Source organism: Rutilus rutilus, assembly GCF_951802725.1.
Source record: "Rutilus rutilus genome assembly, chromosome: 24".
NCBI lineage: Eukaryota > Metazoa > Chordata > Actinopteri > Cypriniformes > Leuciscidae > Rutilus > Rutilus rutilus.
The window spans coordinates 3,928,664-3,936,548 of NC_140228.1; the positions used below are offsets into that span (position 1 = coordinate 3,928,664).

The 7,885-nt window shown below is 40.2% G+C and overlaps 1 long non-coding RNA gene across 1 annotated transcript; it reads right to left on the reverse strand.

Moving 5' to 3' along the window:
* Positions 1 to 892: 892 nt before the first annotated feature.
* On the reverse strand, positions 893 to 2,716 carry LOC311284500. The gene is made up of 2 exons (XR_014626243.1): positions 2,617 to 2,716; positions 893 to 1,332 (listed from the first exon to the last, which is right to left on the reverse strand). It is a non-coding gene; the product is annotated as an uncharacterized lncRNA (long non-coding RNA).
* Positions 2,717 to 7,885: the final 5,169 nt, after the last annotated feature.

Here is a 7,885-nt window from a genome sequence, read left to right on the forward strand (position 1 = left end):
CCATATATTGTTTGTTTTGTACAATATACTATATGATAAAGTCAATGTAACAAAGATGTTTTTGAGCCTTTTTCAAGTAGGCCTAGCTATCATCTCAAGCTTATAATGAATTTATTACTCATAACTCATTTTAGCAGAAGTGAAACTGCTCCAGTTCAGAGCGTTGAACCAGTAAAAGAGTGAAACTGTGAGTTTGAGGTGTAAATCTCATTTGCATTGTCAGGTTTAGTGATTGTGATGGTCTCAGAATAGAGCAGCTCGTCTCCAGTGACCATGTTCAAACCCCAAGAGCTTCATTTCACATTTACTGCTGAATGCAGCTGTTCTCAACTATTACAATTAGGGGTGTAACGAGACCCTTATGTCACCATCCTGAACTCACAATACCATATTATTGCCATACTCCATCAAAATGGTAAATCTGGTTTATCATTGTGTGTGTAAATGAATAGGCTTGGACTTGGTGCTGATAACCCAATGCAGGACAATAGAGACACCAGAATAACAATATTCATGATTCTGAAGCTGAAAATACTGAATTATTTCAGACGAATATGCTTGATGTCTCTGACTAGATATATCTAAAATAATGTAGGCCACTTTTTACTGGTAACATCAGACATTTGGCATTATCAGGACCCACAAATATTTCCCCATTGCATTATTATACATTATATTTAACATTATATACAGTAGTTTAATGTAGTAGTGACACAAAAACCCTGTAAACTTCCTAAACTTTCATTTTGGGTGAATAATACGATACATATTGTCACTATCCACTGTAATTATTGTTCCACCCCTAATTCCAATCAATCAAAAGCCGCTGAAACTTTAGTGCAGGACTTTGAAGGAACGACACACTGATCAATGATGCAGTCCAACACAAATGTGCGCTTGCGTTCAGATGAAGCTTTATTGAATGAACAGCAATGGCAGCACATTGACAGACTGCTTCAGTATTGAGCTGTAAATCACGTGACGCTCAGATACGCTGGTCTTCACTGGAGAAACATCAGCACTCGGAGCTCTTGAGGAACGAGGCCTCGTGAGCAGCTCCGGCATGTGTTCCTCTGCAGACGAAGCGCTCTGCGGCTTCCCAGCGTGCTTTGCTGAGGCTCAGGACGCTGCTGCGACTGTAGAGACCGTCCCGCTCGCTCTCTGCGCTGGTCTGAACCCCCTCGGTGACCTCTGACCCGTCCAGCGTCCAGCTCACCGTCGCCCCCTGTGGAGAGTAAGAGCTGAGCAGGCAGAGCAGAGCGGAGGAGTCTCCAGAGATCAGCAGAGAAGAGGGAGACAGCAGAGACACGGAGGGAGACACGGAGGGACCCGCTGGACACACACACACACACACACACACACATACACATTTATGAATGATCATTTGATTTTAAATATACAAGTTACATTTTAAATGATCCCCAGAATGAGTTTGAAAAACATTGTCCAAGTAAATTGATGGTTATATTGTGTTGTCGTTATAAGATCTAGAAAACTAATTTAAATGATCATTTCAATATTAATTGTATTTTGAAAATATTCTGCTGTTCAGAAACTCACAATCATAAACATCAGCAAATTTGATATTTGAAATAGTTTTAATGATTAATTTTCAAAAGGCTCTTCAACTAAGATTCTTTTTTCTGATGACCTCAACAAAATTATATTCATATTGGCCCTATTGTCAAATTTTGTGTCATGCATTTAAAAAACCCTTAATTGTTAAATTTACCAAGAATTAAAGACAAAATTATGTATATCAACAAGAAATTTAATAGATTTAAAAGTACTAGCCTACAGTCAATACATAAAATGAATGAAATGTTAGCAATAATAAGGTTTTAAATATTCATGTAAAATGAAAAATGACATTTAAAATATAAATTATAAAATTATAAAAAATAATTATGAAAAAAAAAAAAATAAACCAAAAAATACTCATTTGATTTTTTTTTTCAGAAGTTACAGAACAAAATTTAATCTCAATTAATTAAAAAATCGTAATTTTCAGCAAAGTTTCAACTATACCTTTTTTTAATCCTCTGTTAATACACTTACAATCATAATCATCAGCAAAATTAACCTTTTAAATTGTTAAAATGCTCATTAACTACATTTCTCTTTGTCTGATGATGACGCTTACAGTCATATTTATTTTGCCTATATTTTTAAACTTGGAGGCATTTAAAAACCCTTAATTGTTCAATTTACTATCAATTATAGACACAATTATTTATATCAAGAAATAATTGAATATGTCATAAAATACTGCAATCCATATAGGCTACATTAAAATACAATAAAATGTTACCAATAATAATTCAATTATTAATGTAAAATTAAAAATAACATTTAAAAACAATTTGAAATATAAAACTTAAGTAAACAATAAAATAGTTAAATGATAAATTGCTTTTCAAAAACATATTTTTATAATAAATGAATTATCTTGTTGACAAATAAGATCATCTTTTAGATGTTTTTTAAGGTTCATTCATGGCATTTTAAGATCATAACAAATAATTATCTTGCTGAAATAATCTAAAAATAAAATAAAATTAATTAAGTTAAATTTTCTTATTAGAGAACATTTTATAGAGAATAGAAGAGACTTACTGATCGTCAGTTTAGTTCCTCCACCGAAAGTCCACCACAGTGTTTCATTCTAGTGAAAGAGTCGTACAAAAACCTCCGTCACACTCAAATGAACACACACACACACACACACACACACACACACACACACACACACACTGATATGAGACTCAACATCAGGATTATTGAACAGTCTCATCGTCTCTAAATGTCTCTTAATGCATGAAAACTATTAAATCTAAATAAATAATATAATCAGAAAGACTCTGTACTGATCTTTACACATCTTAACTGGGAGTCTCTAAATGATCATGTGTTTCTCAAAGCATTTTAATAAGTGTTGATGACCTGTGACCTCTGGAATGACCTTTGCCCTCTCATGGAGTTCACAGTGAAATACTTGTTTCTTTTAGTGATGAAACTGTCATTTGATTGATCAGAAAGTCTGAACTCTGAACCAGAGACTCGTGCAGAATAAAGAAGAAATGATTTGTAAACTCCTACAGAAGTGAAAACACACTCCACTGGATCATGAGAATAAAACACATTAAAGGCCACAAAACTGGATCAGTTTCTTCTGCATGTGTTCATTTTCATGTGTGTTTTCCTCCAGCTGGTTTTTGCTCAGAGAGTCACTTTGCATCGGCACGTGTTTCAGCTCTCCGAGTGTTTATAGCCTTCAGACTCACACACTTTATAACACACTGCTGTTTACCACGGTACAAACCCAACACACACCATGAATCTCTTCAGCAGCTTCATCTGGATTCTGACCGCTTTTATTCCAGGTAACAGAAGTCAAAGCTTGTCATTTCTGAGTCTTTAATGTTCATGTCATTTGATGAAACTCATATAATGTTGTTGTCAACAGCGTCCAGAGGAATCACTGTGACTCAGCCTGAAGTTGTGAATGTTTCTGTAGGAGAAATCGCCACTATAGACTGTAAAACTGATGCTGGGATAAATGGCTATGGTTTAGCTTGGTATCAGCAGAAACACGGAGAAGCTCCTAAACTCATCATTAAACTTGTAGATGAGCTCTATGATGACAGTCTCAGTCAATTCAGTGGGAATGGAGCACGAGGTGGAACAGATTTCACTCTGACCATCAGTGGAGTCCAGACTGAAGATGCTGGACATTATTACTGTACGAGTCGCCACTCCATCAACAGTAACTGGGTGTTCACACAGTGATAAAGAGTCGTACAAAAACCTCCGTCAGTCAGAGTCACAGTGACTGAACTGAAACTGCAGCTGCTCAAAGGAGGATCTGAAATAACATCGTCACACTTGCATCTGAAATAAAACCATCTAAATTAAACTCTTTATTAGATTATAGAGGTCAGAAATAAAAGCATACGTTGAGAGAAACAACTACAAAGTCCACCAGTGTCCCTGCCCTTACAGAACAAAAATATATGGGAATATACTGTAAAATATAATGCGATATATTACATAATACATTTCCATATATGGGAAACTAGTGCTTATATTTTTCAATACTACAATATACGCATTGACCATGGCTATTAATACATATAAAATATTATTAATTATTGTGTACATATATTGCATATATGAAAAGCAGCAATTCCTTATGTATTATTCAATATATTGTAATATATTAACACAATATTTTATTCTGTATATTTTCAAATACACTGTTAAACCATTTAATATTTTGATCATTCATATATGGGAAACATATTTTCTTTTCATAAGGGTGCCAGAGTCTCGGTGGTATTTGTTTTAAATGTCAGGCAGGTTCTGCTCCTTATCAATCAGTCAGTACAGTATCAACTTACACTGATAAACACACACAGTCCTGTATGAACACACACCAGTGAAGGCCATCGCTGCTCTTAGACCTCGACTCTCATCCTGATGATCCAGCAGTTCATCCGCTCGAAGAAGAGGATCACTGACAGATAATGAAGATAATCATCGATAATCGTGACCAGCTGTGAATATTGTGTGTAACACGTCAATAGAATTGACCCGGAGGTAATATAGCCTCGGTCGATGACATCATCAGTGCGCGCCTGCGACGCGAGGCTATAAATAGATGAGCCACAGGTGCATCGTCAGGATATTTTGTCTGAAGAGCAGTCCTGGGACATCTTCAGCACGGCAATGCAGCGCAGCATCTCGTTCCGCTTTTTCAGGGAACAGGGTTACAGTCAAGTAACCCGGAACGTTCCCTTTCGAAAGCTACAGTCGATGCTGCGCTGCTCAGCGCATTGGGAACGAGAATACCCACGCCGCCGTGCTTGAAGGTGTCTGGACCCCTACGGTTGTGCAGGTGTGCTCACAAGAACGCAAGAAGGCCTCAGACATTAGCTTGTGATGTCGACTCAAGGACGTGAAAACCCGGAGTGGCATGAGCATCCAAACTATAAAATCTTATGAATGTACACTTGTACCAGAGTACTTGAAGTGGCGAGGGAGCCCGACAGGCAGGGAGTCCGACAGGGAGGCGTCTGTCGTTAGCATTCTGCGACGGTAAGACGCATCTAAAGTGGGACCCAAGGTGAGGAACCGGGGTCTGAACCACGTAGAAAGGGAATGAAGCCAAAGCATGTAACCCTTACCATAAATATGGGTTTTAGAAAGTACACAAAGCATTCAGCGCGTGACTTACTGTACCATAAAATTGGATTTTTAGAAAGGACACGAAGCACTCAGCGTATGCTCTTGCCTTTATTTGTCCGTGACAGGAATTTCTCCTGGGCCCAGGGAAAAATCTGCCTCACTATTCTGTTCAGATTGCGTGAGTGCAGACCTCCCTGGTGATTTATGTAAGAGACTGCCGCTGTGTTGTCCCCCCGCACTAGGACATGACAGCCTCTCAACTGAGGGAGAAAGTATTTGAGGGCCAGAAATACATATTCCATCAACTTGAGGCAATTGATTTGCCAATCGAGATGATGCCTCCCCAGATCCCTTGGGCTGGACGACCACTTAAGGCCACTACCCAGCCCGACAGGGAGGCGTCCGTCGTTAGCATTCTGTGACGGCAAGAAGCACCTAGAGTGAGACCCAAGGTGAGGAACCGGGGTCTAAACCACATAGAAAGGGAACGAAGCCACAGCGTGTAACCCTTACCATAAACATAGATTTTTAGAAAGGACATGAAGCACTCAGCGCGTGCTCTTGCCTTTATTTGCCCTTGGGGATTTTATAGCGATTTTGAGCCACAACCGAAGTGGTCTCATGTGCAAAAGGCCCAGATGGATCACTGTGGACGCAGCTGCCATGAGACCTATGTAATGTCCTGACCTAGCCAGATGTTGCTTTAGGGTGTTTATAATGGTCTTGACACAAGTGGGGTAAAGTTGTGCCCCCGATGGTGACAAAGTCCCATTTAACCCCCAAGCACATTACCCTCTGGGGAAGAGAGTGTACGCTCTTCTTGGCGTTGCAACTCAGCCCCATAGAGAGAGATGAGCGGGGATCGATCTCAATGTCGAAGCGCAAGCTCTTGAGACTGGGCCAGTCGTCTATGTAACATGGCTAGGTCGAATGGAAAGACCTGATATTGGTAGGCTTCGCCCACAAAAGCAATCTTCGGGAACTTCCTGTGTTGTGGCAATATTTCTATGTGAAAATATGCGTCTTTAAGATCGACCATGAAGAACCAATTGCGATGTTGAATTTGTAACACGATCTTCTTGATAGTTAGCATCTTGAACTTGAGCATTCTGACGGAACAGTTCAAGCCTCAAAGATCTAAAAACGGACGCAGTCCCACATTTCTTTATTTATTATTAAGACAGCAGTTGTGCCTACTCCTGTTTCACGGTAGTGGGAACCACACCGTTAAAACAAAGAGGGCAACGTATTCCTTTTTCCTGTCTTTAGGACACAAAAAGAGATACCCGGCAGTAGCTTTCACGCTGCCAAAGTCTCTTTAATACTTCCTGTTAGGGGAATGTTAAATGTTCTGTGTCCTTGGTGATAACAGGAAACAAAAGAACATTCAACATTTCGCTGGAAACCGCTGCCCCCGAATCACCAGAGGTGGCAAGGATGTTACAGTGGTTTTGTGAGGGTATCAGGTAGGAGCTGATTGATGTATTTTACATTCCCCGTCCCGAAGGGGCACACCCCCACAGACCTGGGATAAAAAAACTCATGATTTTGGTCTCTGGTATAATATGAGGCTGCTGAGAGCGACGAGCCGGTCCCCAGTCTTTACGAGGGGGAACGCAACTCGCCACACTCTGCTTTTGAGCCAGCCTTTTTTTTTAAATCAGATCAGCCTGGTATGCCTGCAACACTGCCATATTGTGCGGAGCAGCACCAGTCTGACCCCCACCAGTGTGGATGTTATTATACACGGCTTGGTGGGGAGTGCTGACTCCTTAAATGATGATGAACCACAGAGAACAGAGCGGACTGGAGCATCGTTGTATAAGCACATGCCCATGCACCCATGATAGTCTAATAAATTGACGTTGAGGGAACATAGATGCACAAAGGATAAGGTTTTCCCCATGCACGAGTTAACGTCATGGAGATCCTAAAGGAGGGCAGTCTAGCTGTAATCTGGCCACTGCACGAGTCACCACCTCGAGTAACTTCTCACACGCTTTATCATAACGAGAGAAGTGCTCGGAGGCGGCTCTCTCAAAGTCCATCATTTCTCTTTAGATGGCTTTTTCAATATTAATTCCTCAGAAATAAATGTGGCCAAAGAACAGCCAGACAATATATTAATACAATCATTAGATATATTGCATTGAATTTCTGATTTATCATATATTTATCATTTAATTCATCAGCAATAAATACAGCCAAATATCAATCAGACAATCAAACACGGATGACAGGCTGTTTAAATCTTTCATAAGATCAGCCTGGTATGCTTGTAACACAGCCATGGTGTACAGCGCAATACCAGCCTGACCCGCTGAAAATGCATGTGATAATGCGATACCAGGGGAGATAGCCCGCGAGCGTCTCTCTAATCTGAGGCAGCATCATATAATCGCATGCCTTCGCACCCGCGATAGTCGAATTGGTCGACGTTGAGGGCATAAAGACACGTCATGTTTATACATATATATAATATATATTTACAATCTTTATTTAAAAGCTTTGTTTTATGGGACTCTTTTTGTTGTGATCAGTGTAGTCTGGCCACGCACGCACGATCGCCCAGAGCAGTTCTCCTTTTATCATCACGGGTGGAATGCTCGGAGGCGATGCCGTGGCACGCTTCGGTCAGGCAAAAGGACATCGCGATCTGGAGAGCGAGCGAGCGAAAAGGACGCACCCGTCTCTCGCT